This window comes from Macaca nemestrina, unplaced genomic scaffold, assembly GCF_043159975.1.
Source record: "Macaca nemestrina isolate mMacNem1 unplaced genomic scaffold, mMacNem.hap1 Scaffold_99, whole genome shotgun sequence".
In the NCBI taxonomy this organism is placed as follows: domain Eukaryota; kingdom Metazoa; phylum Chordata; class Mammalia; order Primates; family Cercopithecidae; genus Macaca; species Macaca nemestrina.
In genome coordinates this window covers 108,677-127,814 of record NW_027257890.1, presented here as the reverse complement: position 1 = coordinate 127,814, position 19,138 = coordinate 108,677, and the positions used below count along the sequence as shown (strand labels likewise).

General features: G+C 41.3%; 1 protein-coding gene across 7 annotated transcripts in view; it reads left to right on the top strand.

Moving 5' to 3' along the window:
• Nucleotides 1–19,138, top strand: part of LOC139355333 (uncharacterized) — a 74,267-nt gene that overhangs the window by 16,078 nt on the left and 39,051 nt on the right. For 4 of the 7 annotated variants that reach the window (XM_071090487.1, XM_071090486.1, XM_071090485.1 and 1 more), the window contains exons 3-4: nt 3,755–3,820; nt 9,625–9,858. The gene's annotated coding sequence lies outside the window, so the exon portion shown is untranslated. Of the gene's footprint in view, nt 1–3,754; nt 3,821–4,871; nt 5,048–9,624; nt 9,859–11,516; nt 11,623–19,138 lie in introns of all 7 variants that reach the window. The other 3 variants (XM_071090488.1, XR_011619303.1, XM_071090489.1) reach the window with 3 other exon arrangements.

Below are 19,138 nucleotides of genomic sequence, written 5' to 3'. Positions count from 1 at the left end.
ACTCAAACAGAAGACCAGGAGCATTATCTATCTATCTATCTATCTATCTATCTATCTATCTATCTGCACACACCCACACGTACACATATATATACACACACAAATATATATACACACATATGTGTACATATACACACACTCATAAAGAATTTGCATTTTAAAGAATGGCAGACCCATAGTTGTTCAAAAATCAACTATATAATTCTATATATGATAAATGTCTACTAGAAAGTTCACATTGAAAATTGCAAACACGACTTAGAAAAAATAAAGTTTTTAAAAATTTTATTTTATTTCATTTTAAGTTCCAGGATACATGTGCAGGACGTGCAGGTTTTTTACATAGGTAAGTGTGTGCCATGGTGGTTCGCTGTACCTATCAACCCGTAACCTAGGTATTCAGCTCCACATGGATTAGCTATTTATTCTGACGCACTCCCTCCGCACCCCCAGACAGGCTCCAGTGTATGTTGTTACCCTCCCTGTGTCTATGTTTTCTCATTGTTCATCTGCCACTTGTAAGTGAGAACATGTGTATTTGGTTTTCTGTTCCTGCATTAGTTTGCTGAGAATAATGGCTCCCAGCTTCATCCATGTCCTTGCAAAGGACATGATCTCATTCCTTTTTATGGCTGCATAGTATTCCATGGTGTATATGTATCACATTTTCTGTATCCAGTCTGTCACTGATGGGCATTTGGGTTGATTCCATGTCATTGCTATTGTGAATAGTGTGGCAATGTACATATGCATGCAAGTATCTTTATAATACAAGAATTTATATTCCTTTGGGTATATACCCAGTAATGGCATTGCTGGGTCAAATGGTATTTCTGATTCTAGGTCTTTGAAAAATCACCACACTGTCTTCCACAGCGTTTGAATTTATATTCGCTCCAACAGTGTAAAAGTGTTCCTGTTTCCCCACAGTCTCACCAGCATCTGTTGTTTCTTGACTTTTTAATAATCGCCATTCTGACTGGCATGAGATGGCATCTCACTGTGGTTGTGGTTTTGATTTGTATTTCTCTAATGATCAGTAACGTTGGGCTTTTTTTTCCATATGTTTGTTGGCTGCATAAGTGTCTGTTCATATCCTTTGCCCACTTTTAAAAATATTTTTATTTTCGCTTTTTAAGACAGAGTCTTGCTGTGTCACCCAGGGTGGAGTTCAGTGGCACAATCTCGGGTCACTGCAACCTCTACCTCCCAGATTCAGGTGGTTCTTCTGTCTCAGCTTCCTGAGTAGTTGGGATTACAGGCACCTGCCACCACATCTGGCTAATTTATTGTATTTTGAGTAGAGACTGAGTTTCACCAGGTTGACCAGGCTGATCTTGAACTCCTGGCCTCAAGTTATCTGCCCACCTCACCTTCCCAAACTTCTGGGATTACAGGCATGAGCTACTGCACCCAGTTTTTGCCCACTTTTATATGGGGTTGGATTTTTATAGTTTTGGGTTTTACATTTAAATCTTTAATCCATTTTCAGTTCATTTTTGTATAAGGTATAAGGAAGGGTCCAGTTTTAGTTTTCTGCATATGTCTAGATAGTTTTTCCAGCACCATTTATTATTAAATAGGGAATCCTTTCCCTATTGTTTGTTTTCATCCAAAATAAAATGGTTGTAGATGTGCAGTCTTATTTCTGATATCTCTATTCCATTCCATTGGTCTATGTGTCTGTTTTGTACCACTACCATGCTGTTTGGGTTACTGTAGCCTTGTAATATGGTTTGAAGTCAGGTAGCAGGATGCCTCCAGCTTTGTTAGTTTTACTTAGGATTGTCCTGGGTATATGGGCTCTTTTTTCGTTTCATATGAATTCTGAAGTAGTTTTTTCTAATTTTGTAAAGAATGTCCATGGTAGTTTATGGGAATAGCACTGAATCTACGAATTACTTTGGGAAGTATGGCCATTTTCATGATATTGATTCTTCTTACCCATGAGCATGGAATGTTTTTCCATCTGTTTGTGTCCTCTCTTATTTCCTTGAGTAGTGGTTTGTAGTTCTCCTTGAAGAGGTCCTTCACTTGCCTTGTTAGCTGTATTCCTAGGTAGGTATTTTATACTCTTTGTAGCAATTGTAAATGTGAATTCATTTGTGATTTGGCTCTCTTCTTGTCTATTGTTGGTGTATAAGAATGCTTGAGATTTTTGCGTACTGATTTTGTATCTTGAGACTTTGCTGAAGTTACTTGTAGCTTAAGAATCTTTTGGGCTGAGGTGATGAGATTTTATAGATATAGGATCATGCCATCTGCAAGAAAAGAAAGTCCAACTTCCTCTCTTCCTGTTTGAATATGCTTTATTCTTTCTCTTGCCTGATTGCCTTGGCCAGAACTTCCAACACTATATTGAATAGGAGTGGTGAGAGGGCATCCTTGCCTTGTGCCAAATTTCAAATGGAATACTTCCAGCTTTTGCCTGTTCAATATGATAATGACTGTGGGTTTGTAATAAATGGCGCTTATTATTTTGAGGCATGCTCCATCAATACCTAGTTTCATGAGAGTTTTTAGCATAAAGGAATGTTGAATTTTATCAAAGACCTTTTCTGAGTCAACTGAAATAATCATGGGTTTTTTGCCTTTAGTTCTGTTTATGTGGTGAATTACATTTATTGATTTGCATATGTTGAACCAGCCTTGCACCCAAGGGATGAGGCCGATTTGATCTTGGTGGATAAGCTTTTTGATGTATTGCTGGATTTGGTTTGCCACTATTATATTGAGAATTTTGCAACAAAGTTTATCAGAAATATTAAGCTAATGTGTAGTAAATACATTGAAAATAAGAACAGACTGATTAAAAGACTAAATAACATGAATCCTAAGTGTTTTCACAACTGATTTATAGAGTAAAAGCATTGCCAAACTAAATGAGCTTGGTCAAAAACTGTACAGGGTCTGAGATGTTGTCTCAACTTCCATTACTCATTGTGAGGTGGACCTGCAGTAACTATATTTGATGCAAAATTTCATGTTGATGGAAGCTGAGATGTCCTGCAGTCTCAGAGGGACAGAATTCTGGTGTGTCTCCCTTTGCCCTGTCAGGAATAAAGATCTAGACTCTACAGGTTTTGTCAAAATTTACAAGATGTAGGAAATGGGGCAGGGTTTAGGCTGTGAGGCAAAGCCTAGAGATATAAAGAAACAGCTTCTGACCCAAGGCTCATGAAGTCAGGATAGTTTCAGAGGGGATGGTGGAGTGAGCATAGTACAGTCTTTGGAACCATTCCTTCCCCTTATTTGTTCATAGGCCAGATGTGCTCAACCAGGGGGCATCTCAGGTCTGATGAACAGAGTCCTGGAGAGACAAAGGGGCAATCCTGAGGAAGAGGCTCAACAGGGAGGAAGGAGTCACCATTTTCTCTCCTGAGAAAAATCTTTCTCCCTAGGAAACGATAGGATTTTCCTTGGTCCCAGTGAGACTTTTCCTGAGTGAAGAGAGCAGAGAGAGCAAGGGACTGATGTGTTATCTGTTTCCACCTCCTGCAGTGATTCTGAAACCATGGGGGACAGAATTATCTTCAGAATCATGAGCAATCCAGATGCCATGGTTTCACACAAGACATTGGAAGTTCTTATCTCTACGGGGTAGACACTGGTCATTGATACTCTGTAAAGCTCATTCGCTGATTACTAAGTGAGCCAAATTAATAATCTACTGGAAGTTTTACTAAACTCCGTTTACTTGACACACAATTCACACAGACACATTGTTAATATACACATTTTGATGCTTGGACAGGGTTGGACCCAAGATTCTGTACTTCTATGGAGCCCTGTGTTCTGCCCAGGTGTCATTTACTCTCAGGTAAGTAAACTGATCACCATAACTAACAAGAGATTGATCTGTGATGATTAGAAATGAGAAGATCTGTTGGTTATGTTTTATTGGGATGGATTCTATTAACATTTAAATACAGTTTAAAAACGCAGATTTACAATGAAAAGTAACAAGCAAATATAAAAAGTGAAGGGGCTATTCCCCAAAGTAGTTTCCACTGAAATACCACCAGAAAAAATAACTCTCAGGACAGGGATACTGCTTCAAAGACACAGATTTCACAGCTGGATAGTTGATCTCGAATTTCTGAAAATTCCATCCCTTACTCATGAAATGCAGTTTATTTAAGAACTTTCTAATTTGACTGTAGTTTCATACTCACACATTTCAGTGTGTTGTGTATTATTCCATTGATGATAAGTATAACTTATTTGAAAATGAATTACATACTGGTGAGAAAATTTTCCCTTTAAATTAAACTTAAACTCACACCATAAAATTAGCAGCATCTGTTTGTCTGTTCCAAGAATTACCTAGGTTCTACCCAGGGCACCTGAGATCAGTTGAAAACAAATGCAAATAAGTTGGAATAAAAAGTAAGAACACCCTTCAAATGTTACGAATGCATCCTAGTCTCAATTATTCACATTCACGAGAATGATTCACCTATATCCCACTTTAGCAAAATTTCACCTACTCTCGCCTACCAATTGACTAATCAAAACAAACCAAGACAGAACAATAAATTCAAATTCATCCAGTAACCTGAGGGGAAAACCTACACCTCAAAATGTAGTCTACAGATATTCACACAGGATGTCATCTACTGTGAAAACACATGCACAGAGACAGTCCCTTCACATGATCAGAATACTCACAACTCCACAACAACATATTAGATATGGGATCATCTTGAAATGCGGCCATCACTAACCAGTTGTCCCTTTTACATAGACAAAAACCTGAGGACCACATTATGTTATGTAGAAATGACTGTACACCTGTGTGCGTGTGTGTGTGTGTAGGGATCCGGGGAATCCAATAGACATTCCAGCCTCTTGATTTTTTCCATGTTCAGGCTCTTGATTCTATATCCGAGTGAAATGACTTGCCAGTGGGGAACAAGATAAGTCTTTGCAGGAAGGGCTCTGGTGGGAGCTAGATACTCAAATAATAAAGCATCGAGTGTTGGAAACATGCACTGAAGTTAGACGAAATACTCAATGCACAGTTTAGACGGTGAAAGACTTTCAGGTAATCATGCAATCACCGACCGGCTGATTGATGACATTCCCCGAATTTATGATTGCAAGAAGAGACAAATACTCATGACATTCTATTTCCGGTGGTTGGGGACATACGATGGCAACATACTGTCTGCCAGTCATGCTCATCACACTGTACTTTGCACACACGTCACACAGAGACACTGTTAATACGCACATTTGTGTGCTTGAGCAGGGTTGCACCCAAGATTCTGTGGTTGTACGGAGCCCTGAGTTATGCCCTCGACATCTTTACTCTCGGGTTGGTCAACTTGGATCACTGTACCGAACGAGAAACGGAGCCTGAAATCCAATCAGCGAATACACAAAAGGAAGGGGCCATTTCCCACAATCATTTCCACTGCAACACCACCTCGGATGAACAAGTCTCATTGCAGCTTAGGGACTGTGCTTCAGAGATGCACCTTTTGCAGCTGGACGATTGACCCGGAATCTCCCAAATGCCATTTTGATACACACCAAATGAGATTTATTTCAGTACTTGCTGATTTTATTTTAGTTGAATACACACACGCTCCTGTGTTTGATTTCCTTTATTATCAATACGACTTACTTCCAAATGACTCACATACCAGTGGGATGATTTTCTGCTTCAATTCATTGGAAATGGACAGCATTCAATAGGCAAGTGTGTCTGCCTGTCTGTCTCCAGCATTCTGTGGGTTCCACCAAGGGCACAAGTCCTAGGGTGCCTGAGGTCCATTCAACAAGCAATGTAAAAACGGCGAGGCAGGTTCAAAAGAAGAACACCCTTCCTCTCTTCAAATGCGTCCCAGTTTCCACTACTCAAGGTAGGGAGAAGGATCCACAGAAGTCCCACGTTCGCAACATTTCAACTTCTGGTGCTCACCAACAACTGACGAATGAAACACACCCCAAGAGAAAATAGTCAACCCCGTCCCCTGCAATAACCTCATGCGCAATCCTACACCGCAATATGTCATATTCAGAAATTCACACTGAATGTCATCTACCATGAACACAAACACACAGACACTGCCTCCACAGGTTCAGAAGACTCACGACTGCAAAACTCGATGTTTGCCATGTCTGGGCTCATCCTGAAACGCAGCCATCACTATCCAGTTGTCCCTCTTGTGTAGACAGAAACCTGGGCTCCTCATTACTTTATGTCGGATTGACTGTGTATGTGATGTGATGGTGTGTGTGTGTGCGTGCGTGAACCCCCTCGTGGGTGTGTGTGTGTGTACGTGTATGTGTGTGTGTGTCAGTGTGTGTGCGCATGCACTCCTGCGTTTGGGTGGAGACTTTTCCTGAGATCACTGGCACACAAACAGAGCCCTCTTGCTGTGTTTGTTCCTCCCTTTGGATCTCCTGGTCCTCCCTTGCAGAGAAGTAAGTGTGTCAGTGTTCATGGACTCCTAAGGTGTCAGGTTCCTTGAAGAGAGGTTCAGCAGGGAGCTTTGCTGTTCAGGATGACGGTTGTTCATCCCACCCTTGTATTTTGATGAATGAATCACAAGCACGTTGGGAGGCAGGGTACATTCGACTTTTCTGACGTTGAAGTCAGGCTTGGTTTTGTTTTGCTCTTGGAGGAACTTCCAATGGTCTAAGGTGCTTTCCTGAGTGTCTCTTTCCACCAAGTGCTCCTCCAAGTCAGGTACCTGGAGGCAGGGTTCTCTCTGGAGCTCTCCTTGCGTTGCTCGCCTGTCTTTGTGTTCAGCGCCAAGGGCTCCTGGTTCCCTGCCTATTGACACACTCTCACTGCATCTTTCCAGTTCACTCTTCTGGATGTAAAAGAGGACATAGGCCTGTTGACTCAGGACAGAAGCGATGCTACAGGCAGTGACCTCGGCGTCATCCATTTTATACCACTGGCCTCCTGGAGCTTTGACATAAGAGAGGTAATGTCCGTTGTGACAACTCCACCCAGCGTGGACCAGCACAGCATAGAGGACATAGACTAGAGGTCCCGTGTTCTGCTGAGACATGTATGGCTGCATGTCAAGGCACTCAGGGTATTGCACATTCTTGGCAAGTTTGTTGCCTGTGACATCGGAGAATCTCTTCAATACAAGGATGAGGACCTTGGCAGAAGTGTGTAGAGTGAACGTCTTTGAGGCAGGCGCCTTCTGGAGACAAAGACCACAATGATAGGCATTCTCTCCATTGAGTTCTTCGGGCTTCACCACCTGTTCCAAAGCTTGCTTCACACTCTGAGCTGCCTGGATATCCAGGGCGATGTCCAGGTAAGGGTCAAAGGTGTCCGAAACGCCCTGGCAGTGGAGACACTTGATTTGAGATCTCCAGCAGCCTCCAAATATCTGGTGGATGAGGGTGGTGTCCTCAGAGTCATGATCTACCTGCTTGTGCCTGGGAAGGCATGCCTTTTTCATGGCATCCACAATGAACATCAGAAACTCATGGGCATCTTCCTGCTTGCCTCGATGGAAGCCAGCAGCCAATGGCTGTGAGGGCTGGATGACGTGGCCAGGACAGTGGAGGGCCCATGTAATGTGAGCTTCCATCGTACACAGCATGCAGCACTTGTGACGCTGACAAAGTTGAGAGTGCTTCTGGGACAGCATGTAGTTGGCAAGGGGCGGTGTGTATGTCAGGCACTGCAGGGAAGCATTCAAGTAGCAAGTATTTCCCATATTCTGGAGCCCAGCCCCCAACGCAGCAGGTCTCCTGCTACTGAGAGGAAGCTTCTTTCTGGGGGCAGGCTGTCTTGCCACAGGAGCCAAATCATCACAGAGGTTGACTTGGGTCTCAGATGACAGTGGTGACTTCTCAGGTAGAGAAGTCTGCTGAATTTCAGCAAAAGCTGCATCTGGCCGAGAAGATATGAGTTTTGAAAAGTGGTTGAACTGCCACTCACCTCCCAAGTGGAGTGAATCGGCCTCCATGTCGCCAGGAGCAAGGATCACAAGCTTTTTCTGCTGGGACCACACGTTGCAGAAAGACGCTATCTCTTCCGAGAGAGTCTTCAAATGACGCGCCACCTGGCTGCATCAGCCCTTATATAACTCACCCCCGCCTACCGCGAACACCCCACCCACCCATCAGGTACGCGGTCCACCAATCCAATATCAGCGCTCAGTTAAAGAATGAGTCATAGGGTATGTCCCCTTGTATTCCCCAGGGAGTTCACTTAAAACTCCTGGGGAATGCGTTAGTTTACTTAAAACAGTGGTAGGGAACAATTCTGTCCTTACAAAACAATGTGTGTGTTTGTGTGTATGTGTTTGCTTGCGTGAACTTGTGGGCATGCGGAATCATGCCCATGTGAGTGTTTCTTTGTTTTTGTTTATATGTCTGGGTGTGTGTGTGTTTGAGCTGCGATGTGCTTCTAACTATGTGCTTTTGGCAGTTACGATCATCCTTTCAGGCACTGAAGGACAGGAAGTCAGACCTGTACTTTCTGACTTGAGAATCATCAATGAAGTACAGTTAATAACATAGTGTATTTGTTTCCTTAATATCAAAGAAGAAATCCGTGCAGTCTAATAAGTATTCTAGCGATAACCTTTCCATGTTCAGCCTATTGATTCTGTGTTCGAGTGAAATGACTTACCAGTGGGGACCAAGACATGTCTTTGCAGGAAATGCTCTTGTGGAAGCTATATACCGAAATCATAAAGCATCAAGTGTTGGAAACATGCACTGAACTTAGACGAAATACTCAGTGCCCAAATTAGACTGTGAAAGACTTTCAGGAAATCATGCAATCACCGACATACCAATTGATGACATTCCCCGTATTTATGATTGCAAGTAAAGAGAAATACTCATGACATTCTATTTCCAGTGATTGAGGTCCTATGACCGCAATTTAAGAAATCATGATATCAGAAAACTTGACTAATCACAATTTAATCCAACTAAAACCTTTGGTTCATTTAAGAAAGGATGAATATAAAAACAACATATCACACAGCATGGGAGATAATATTTTAATACGTATGTGATAATGGATCAACATTTGAGAGAGATGAAATAAATAGTTGTAAATTTGAGAATAGCATATAACCAGAATTAAACACTGTAAATGCCTGGGTGATGGGAGTGAGTCCATGTCTCAGGAGGAAACATAGAGATTTAAAAGCAGGGCGTCTAAAAGAGATTTGCATACCATTGTTAAAACTGGCGGTTGTTTTAGTAAGAAAGAGAAAAATAAACCATTTGTCTTAGGGATTGTTGCATGTATTTTTCATCGTCTGAGATGTTGCTTCCAATTCCAGTTAAGCATTGTGTGGTGGACTTGCAGTTACCACATTTGGTGGAAAATGTCATGCTGATGAAGGTAGACTTGTTTCCCAAACTAAGAGGGACAGAATTTGGGTGTTTCTTTGGGACTTTTGGCTTACTAGGAATAAAGATCCTGGCTCTAGGGATTTTCTTAAAATTTTTCAGATAATGAGAAAGAGAATAGAATTTAGGCCAGGTGGCAAGGCCTCGAGGTGTACAGAAGCATCCCCGGTCTCAGGGCCCATGAAATCAGGATGATTTTAGGGAGGATGGTGGAATGAGGAGAGTGTGACCTTTGGCCTCCTTTCTTTCCCTTTTCTTTTCATGGGTCAGGTGTGCTCTATCAGAAGGCTTCCCCTTTCTGTTGGACAGAGTCCTGGAAGAAGAAATGAGCGCTGCTGAGAAAGATGCTCCACAAGGAGGAAGGAGCCACTATTTTCAGGAGCATGATCCCCAGAAGCATGAGAAATCCAGATGCCGTGGCTTTACACAGGACGCTGGAGTTTCTTTCCTCTGGATCCGGGAACTTGGCATCAGTGTTCTGTAATGCCCATAACTGATTTTGAGGTGAGTCCACTTGATAACCTGTCTGCGTGTCATGCTCATTACACTGCAATTCACACACATGTCACACCGAAACACTCTGAATGAGCATATTTATGTGCTTGAACAGTGTTGCATCCAAGATTCTGTGATTCTACAGAGTCCTGAGTTCTGTCCTGGACATCTCTACTCTTGCGTAGGTCAACTTTGATCACTATACCTAATGATAAATGTACCATTAAATCTAATCAGCAAATACACTAAAGGAAGGGGCCATTCTCCATAATTGTTTCACTCTGGTAGGTCAACTTTAATAACTGTACCTAAGAAGAAAGGGATCTGTGATGATTCCACATCAAAGAACCTGTTGATTTTTTTGTCATTTGAATGAATTATGTTAACATTTAAATAGAGTTTAAAACCCCAGATTTCCCATGAAATCTAATCAGCCATGAAATCTAATCAGCAGATACACAAAAGGAAGGGGCCATTCTCTAAAATCGTTTCCACTGAAACACCACCACCAATAAACAAGTCTCATTGCAGGAAAGGGATCCTGCTTCCAAGATCCAGTTTACACAGTTGGACGATTGACCCAGAATCTCCCCTAATGCAATTTTTTAACACCCCAAGTGAGATTTATTTCCGGGTTTTCTAATATCATTTCAGCTGAATACACACACTCCTGTGTTTCAATTTCTTTCAAACACCTTTTAATAATGAAGTATCTTGCTGCTTCACCCCTTATATAACTAATGCCCACCCACCGGTTCCACTACATTTACCCATCAATTACCCAATTTAACAATGAAATATCAGCAGTCAATTAAGTTTTGTGTCTTAGGTTGTATCCTTTTGCATTCCTCAGGGAATTTAATGGACACAGCTTAAATTGTGATTATAGAACAGTTGAATCAGATTTACTAATCAGTGTTATGGGCAAATATGATAGGAGTGGAACTGAGTTAGGACAGTGGCTACACATTTGCCTTATTTCATGTAAAACAATGCCAGTTAACAATTGTGTACGTATTAAACAGTTTGTGTCTGTGTGTGTATTTGTATCTTTGTGTCTGGATGTGAGAGTGTGTGTGTGTGTTGAGAAGTACTTCCAAGCATGTGCATCTGGGAGATAAGATCATTCTTTCCGCAATTGAACGACAAGAAGTTGGAACTACACTTTCTGATTTGAGAATGTGCAGTGATGTTATGTAATTAACACAGCATATTGTGTCTTAATTAAAATGGAGAGATCAATGGAGTCAAATAGACATTCCAGAGATAACCTTCCCATTTTTGACCAATTGATTCTATATCATGTTGCAATGATCTGGCTGTGGGGACAAGACAAGTCTTTGCATGAAATGGTCTTGTGGAAGCAATATATGCAAATAATAAAGCATCAAAAGGGACTATGCGTTCAATTTGTAGAAATATTCACTTAAGTTTGATGAAATTCTCAATGCCCAAAATAGACTGCAGAACACTTTCAAGAAAACATGCTATAACCCAGAGATTAATTGATGACATCCACCGAAGTGATGACTGCAAGAAAAGAGAAATATTCATGGAATTTTATATCCAAGGGTTTCCTGTATATGACAGCATATTTTGAAAAGTCAAAATCAGAAAAACTTGACAAACAGGAAGATATCTAAGCTAAAACCTTTTGTTCATTAAAGGAGCGATGAGAGGCAGTTCCAAGATGGCCGAATAGGAACAGATCCAGCCTCCAGCTCCCAGCGTGAGCAACACAGGAGACGGGTGATTTCTGCATTTCCAACTGAGGTACCGGGTTCATCTCACTGGGGCTTGTTGGACAGTGGGGGCAGGACAGTGAATGCAGCACACAGAGCAACAACCGAAGCAGGGCGAGGCATCACCTCACTCAGGAAGTGCAAGGGGGAAGGGAATTCCCTTTCCTAGCCAAGGGAAACCGTGATACGCAGCACCTGGAAAATTGGGTTACTCCCACGCTAACACTGTCCTTTATCAAGGGTCTCAGCAAATGTCACACCAGGAGATTATATCCCGCATCTGACTTGGAGAGTCCCACGCCCACAGAGCCTCCCTCATTGCTAGCACAGTAGTCCAAGATCTAACTGCAAGGAGGCTGCAAGGCTGGAGGAGGGGCGCTTGCCATTGCTGAGGCTTGAGTAGGTAAACAAAGTGGTGGGGAAGCTCAAACTGGGTGGAGCCCACCACAGCTCAAAGAGGCCTGCCTGTCTCTGTAGACTCCACCTCTGGGGAGAGGGCATAGCCAAACAAAAGGCAGCAGAAATCTCTGCAGATTTAAATGTCCCTGTCTGACAGCTTTGAAGAGAGTAGTGGTTCTCCCAGCATGGTGTTTGAGATCTGAGAACAGACAGACTGTCTGCTCAAGTGGGTCCCTGATCCTGGAGTAGCCTAACTGGGAGACACCCCCACTAGGGTAAGATTGACACCTCACATCTCACACAACCGGGTACCCCTCTGAGACGAAGCTTCCAGAGGAATAATCAGGCAGAAACATTTGCTGTTCAGCAATATTCACTCTTCTGCAGCCTCCACTGCTGCCACCTAGGCAAACAGGGTCTGGAGTGGACCTTGAGCAAACTCCAACAGACCTGTAGCTGAGGGTCATGACTATTAGAAAGAAAGCTAACAAACAAACAGAAAGCACATCCACACCAAAACCCCATCTGTACATCAACATCATCAAAGACCAAAGGTAGATAAAACCACAAAGATGGGGAAAAAGAAGTGCAGAAAAACTGAAAATTCTAAAAATCTGAGCAACACTCCCCCTCCAAAGGAATGCAGCTCCTCTCCAGCAATGGAACAAAGCTGAACAGAGAATGACTTTGACGAGTTGAGAGAAGAAGGCTTCAGACCATCAAACTTCTCCGAGCTAAAGGAGGAAGTTCGAACCCATAGCAAAGAAGCTAAAAACCTTGGAAAAAGATTTCCTGAATGGCTAACTAGAATAACCAATGTAAAGAAGTCCTTAAATGACCTGAGAGAGCTGAAAACCATGACACAAGAACTACATGACAAATGCGCAAGCTTCAGTAACCGACTCGGTCAACTGGAAGAAAGGGCGTCAGTGATTGAAGATCAAATGAATAAAATGAAGTGAGAAGAGAAGTTTAGAGAAAAAAGAGTAAAAAGAAATGAACAAAGCCTCCAAGAAATATGGGAATATGGGAAAAGGAAAAATCTACGTCTGATTTGTGTACCAGAAAGTGAGGGGGAGAATGGAACCAAGTTGGAAAACATTCTGCAGGATATCATCCAGGAGAACTCCCCCAACCTAGCAAGGCAGGCTGACATTCAAATTCAGGAAATACAGAGAACGCCACAAAGATACTCCTCTAGAAGAGCAACTCCAAGACACATAATTGTCAGATTCACCAAAGTTGAAATGAAGGAAAAAATGTTAAGGGCAGCCAGAAAGAAAGGTCGGGTTACCCACAAAGGGAAGCCCATGGCCGGGCGCGGTGGCTCAAGCCTGTAATCCCAGCACTTTGGGAGGCCGAGACGGGTGGATCACGAGGTCAGGAGATCGAGACCATCCTGGATAACACGGTGAAACCCCGTCTCTACTAAGAAATACAAAAAACTAGCCGGGCGAGGTGGCGGGTGCCTGTAGTCCCAGCTACTCGGGAGGCTGAGGCCGGAGAATGGCGTGAACCCGGGAGGTGGAGCTTGCAGTGAGCTGAGATCCGGCCACTGCACTCCAGCCTGGGCTACAGAGCGAGACTCCATCTCAAAAAAAAAAAAAAAAAAAAAAAAGGGAAGCCCATTAGACTAAGAGTGGATTTCTCGGCAGAAACTCTACAAGCCAGAAGGGAGGGGTGGGGCAATATTCAACATTCTTAAAGAAAAGAATTTTCAACCCAGAATTTCATATCCAGCCAAATTAAGTTTCATAAGTGAGGGAGAAATAAAATCCTTACAGACAAGCAAACGCTGAGAGATTTTGTCACCACCAGGCCTGCCCTACAAGAGCTCCTGAAGGAAGCACTAAACATGGAAATGAACAACCCATACCAGCCACTGCAAAAACATGCCAAAATGTAAAGACCATCGATGCTAGGAAGAAACTGCATCAACTAATGAGCAAAATAACCAGCCAACATCATAATGACAGGATCAAGTTCACATGTAACAATATTAACCTAAATGTAAATGGGCTAAATGTTCCAATTAAAAGACACAGACTGGCAAGTTGGATAAAGAGTCAGGAGCTCTTATAGGGCAGGCCTGGTGGTGACAAGACCCACCAGTTTGCTGTATTCAGAAGACCCATCTCACGTGCAGAGACACACATAGGCTCAAAATAAAGGGATGGAGGAAGATCTATCAAGCAAATGGAAAACAAAAAATGGCAGGGGTTGCAATCCTAGTCGCTGATAAAACAGAGTTTAAACCAAGAAAGATCAAAAGAGACAAAGAAGGCCATTACACAATAGTAAAGGGATCAATTCAACAGGAAGAGCTAACTATCCAAAATATATATACACCCAATTCAGGAGCACCCAGATTCATAAAGCAAGTCCTTAGAGACTTACAAAGAGACTTAGACTCCCACACAATGATAATGGGAGACTTTAATACCCCACTGTCAACATTAGACAGATCAACGAGACAGAAAGTTAAGGATATACAGGAATTGAACCCAGCTCTGCACCAAGCAGACCTAATAGACATCTACAGAACTCTCCACCCCAAACCAACAGAATATACATTCTTCTCAACACCATATCGCACTTATTCCAAAATTGACCACATAGTTGGAAGTAAAGCACTCCTCAGGAAATATAAAAGAACAGAAACTATAACAAACTGTCTCTCAGACCACAGTGCAATCAAACAAGAACTCAGGATTAAGAAACTCAATCAAAACTGCTCAACTAAATGGAAACTAAACACCCTGCTCCTGAATGACTACTGGTTACATAACGAAATGAAGGCAGAAATAAAGATGTTCTTTGAAACCAATGAGAACAAAGATACATCATACCAGAATCTCTGAACACATTTAAAGCAGTGCGTAGAGGGAAATTTATAGCACTAAATTCTCACAAGAGAAAGCAGGAAAGATCTAAAATTGACATCCTAATATCACAACTAAAAGAACTAGAGAAGCAAGAGCAAACACATTCAAAAGCTAGCAGAAGGTAAGAAATAACTAAGATCAGAGCAGAACTGAAGGAGACGGAGACACAAAAAACCCTTCAAAAAGTCAATGAAACCAGAAGCTGACTTTTTGAAAAGATTAACAAAATTGATAGGCAGCTAGCAAGACTAATAAAGAAGAAAAGAGAGAAGAATCAAATAGATGCAATAAAAAATGATCAAGGGGATATCACCACTGACCCCACAGAAATACAAAGTACCATCAGAGAATATTAAAAACACCTCTACATAAATAAGCTAGAAAACCTAGAGTAAATGGATAAATTCCTGGACACATACATTCTCCCAAGACTAAACCAGGAAGAAGTTGAATCCCTGAATAGACCAATAACAGGTTCTGAAATTGAGGCAATAATTAATAGCCTACCAACAAAAAAGTCCAGGACCAGAAAGATTCATAGCCGAATTCTACCAGAGGTACAAGGAGGAGCTGGTACCATTCCTTCTGAAACTATTCTAATCAAGAGAAAAAGAGGGAATCCTCCCTAACTCATTTTATAAGGCCAACACCATCCTGATACCAAAGCCTGGCAGAGACACAACAACAAAAAAGAGAATTTTAGACCAATATCCCTGATGAACATCCATGCAAAAATCCTCAATAAAATACTGGTAAACCAAATCCACAGCACTTCAAAAAGCTTATCCACCATGATCAAGTGGGCTTCATCCCTGGGATGCAAGACTGGTTCAACATACACAAATCAATAAACGTAATCCAGCATATAAACAGAACCAAAGACAAAAACCACATTATTATCTCAATGGATGCAGAAAAGGCCTTTGACAAAATTCAACAGCTCTTCATGCTAAAAACTTAATAAATTCAGAATTGATGGAACATATCTCAAAATAATAAGAGCTATTTATGACAAACCCACAGCCTATATCATATTGAATAGGCAAAAACTGGAAGCATTCCCCTTGAAAGCTAGCACAAGACAGGGATGCCCTCTTTCACCACTCCTATTCAACATAGTGTTGAACTTCTGGCCGGGGCAACCAGGCAAGAGAAAGAAATAAAGGGTATTCAATTAGGAAAAGAGGAAGTCAAATTGTCCCTGTTTGCAGATGACATGATTGTATATTTAGAAAACCTCATCCTCTCAGCCCAAAATCTCCTTAAGCTGATAAGCAACTTCAGCAAAGTCTCAGGATACAAAATCAATTTGCAAAAATCACAAGCATTCTTATACACCAATGACAGACAAACAGAGAACCAAATCATAAGTGAACTACCATTCACAATTGCTTCAAAGAGAATAAAATATCTAGGAATCTAACTTACAAGGGATGTGAAGGACCTCTTCAAGGAGAACTACAAACCACTGCTCAATGAAATAAAAGAGGACAGAAACAAATGGGAGAACATTCCATACATTCCATGCTCATGGATAGGAAGAATCAAGAATCAATATAGTGAAAATGGCCATACTGTGCAAGGTAATTTATAGATTCAATGCCATCCCCATTAAGCTACCAGTGACTTTCTTCACAGAATTGGAAAAAACTACTTTAAAGTTCATATGGAACCAAAAAAGAGCCTGCATTGCCAAGACAATCCTAAGTCAAAAGAACAAAGCTGGAGTCATCACACTACCTGACTTCAAACTATACTACAAGGCTACAGTAACTAAAACAGCATGGTACTGGTACCAAAACAGAGCTATAGACCAATGGAACAGAACAGAGCCCTCAGAAATAATACCACACTTCTACAACTATCTGATCTTTGACAAACCTGACAAAAACAAGAAATGGAGAAAGGATTCCCTATTTAATAAATACTGCTGGGAAAAGTGGCTAGTAGAAAGCTGAAACTGTATCCTTTCCTTACACCTTATACAAAAATTAATTCAAGATGCATTAGAGACTTAAATGTTAGACCTAAAACCATAAAAACCCTAGAAGAAAACCTAGGCAATACCATTCAGGACACAAGCATGGGCAAGGACTTCATGTCTACAACACCAAAGGCAATGGCAACAAAAGCCAAAATAGACAAATGGGATCTAATTAAACTAAAGAGCTTCTGCACAGCAGAAGAAACTACCATCAGAATAAACAGGCAACCTACAGAATGGGAGAAAATTTTTGCAATCTACTCATCTGACAAAGGGCTAATATCCAGAACCTACAAAGAACTCAAAGAAATTTACAAGAAAAAAAAACAAAAACAAAAACAATCCCATCAAAAAGTGGGCAAAGGATATGAACAGACACTTCTCAAAAGAAGACATTTATGCAGTCAACAGACAGATGAAAAAATGCTCATCATCACTAGCCATCAAAGAAATGCAAATCAAGACCACAATGAGATACCGTCTCACACCAGTTAGAATGGTGATCATTAAAAAGTCAGGAAACAACAGGTGCTGGAGAGGATGTGGGGAAATAGGAACACTTTTACACTGTTGGTAGAACTGTCAACTATCAACTAGTTCAACCATTATGGAAAACAGCATGGTGATTCCTTAAGGATCTAGAACTAGAAATACCATTTGACCCAGACATCCCATTACTGGCTGTATCCCCAAAGGATTATAAATCATGCTGCTATAAAGACATGCACACATATGTTTATTGCATCACTATTCACAACAGTAAAGACTTGGAACCAACCCAAATGTTCATCAATGATAGACTGGATTAAGAAAATGTGGCGCATATACACCAGGGAGTACTATGCAGCCATAAAAGAGGATGAGTTCATGTCCTTTGTAGGGACATGGATGCAGCTGGAAACCATCATTCTCAGCAAACTACTGCAAGAACAGAAAACCAAACACCACATGTTCTCACTCATGGATGGGAATTGAACAATGAGAACACCTGGACACAGGAAGGGGAATATCACACACCAGGGCCTGTTGTGGGGTGCGGGGAGGAGGGAAGGATAGCATTAGGAGATACGCCTAATGTATATGACGAGTTAATGGGTGCAGCACACCAACATGGCACGTGTATACATATGTAACAAACCTGCACTTTGTGCATATATTCCCTAGAATATAAACTATAATAAAATAAAATAATAAAATAAAAAAGGGACGATGAAAATAAATGAAATGTAACACACAGCATGTGAGATAATGTTTTAATACACATCTAAAAATGCCTTAAAATTCAATAGAAATTAAATAAAATCTTCTAAAACTTGACAAAAGGAAAGAACAAAAATTACAGACTGGAAAAGCCTCGCTGACTGGAGTGATGTCCTGTCTCAGGAAAGAACAAACAAACACACAAACAAGCAAAGGATTCTGAAAGCAGAGAATCAAACAGATATTTGTACACCGTTCTTCCTTCTTCCTACTAGCATTCTTCATAGTAGGAAAAGGCAAAAACAACCCAAATGTGTCACAAATTGCTTCATCCGTTTTTTTGGATCTGAAATACTGCCTCAATTTTCAGTTACTCATTGTGGGGTGGACCCGCAGTTACCACATTTGGTCCAAAATTTTTTGCTGATGAAGGTAGACCTGTCCTGCATTTTCAGAGGGACAGAATTCTGGTGTTTCTCCAGGTTCCTTGGCTTACCAGGAATGAAGATCCGGGAAGAATGTGTGTGTGTATGTATGTATGTATGTACATAAGTATTTCCTGTTTTTAAATTTAAAAAATATGGGATACATGTGCAGAACGTACAGGTTTGTTATATAGGTATCCTTTGCCATGATGGTTTGTTGCACCTATTGACTCATCCTCTAAGTTCTCTTCCCTCACCCCCAGTCCCCAGCGGGCCGTATTGTGTGTTGTTCCCCTCACTGTGTCCTTGTTTTCTTAATGTTCAACTTTCACTTATTAGTGAGAACATGCCGTGTTTGATTTTTTTGTTACTGTGTTAGTTTGCTCAGTATGATGGCTTCATCCATGTGCCTGCAAAAGACATGATCGCATTCCTTTTTATGACTGCATAGTATTTTATGGTGTATAGGTACCACATTTTCTTTATCCAGTCTAGCACTGAAGCGCATTTGGGTTGGTTTCATGTCTTTGCTATTGTATATAGTGCTGCAATAAACTTACATGTGCATGTGTCTTTATCAAATGGTGTTTCTGGTTCTAGATCCTTGAGGAATCACCATACTGTCTTCCACAATGGTTGAACTAATTTACAGTT